Raw genomic sequence first — 231 nt, 5'->3', positions numbered from 1 at the left:
CAAGTCTAATTGACAAATTATTGCAGGGTCTCACTGTGACTCGTCCACAGGGGCGCCGCCAGGGATTTTGGGCCGTATGAAAATATATCACATCGGGCCCCACCACCAGGCACAGGCCACTTTGTTTATAAATTACCTCGAGGGCCGTACCAAATGGTCTAGCGGTCCGTATACGGCCCGGGGGCCGGAGGTTCCCCACCCCTGCTTCAATATAATAACATTAGTATTAAT

The sequence above is a fragment of the Notothenia coriiceps genome, unplaced genomic scaffold (assembly GCF_000735185.1).
Source record: "Notothenia coriiceps isolate Sejong01 unplaced genomic scaffold, NC01 NC01_scaffold00037246, whole genome shotgun sequence".
Lineage (NCBI taxonomy): Eukaryota > Metazoa > Chordata > Actinopteri > Perciformes > Nototheniidae > Notothenia > Notothenia coriiceps.
Note: the sequence above shows the minus strand (reverse complement) of the source record.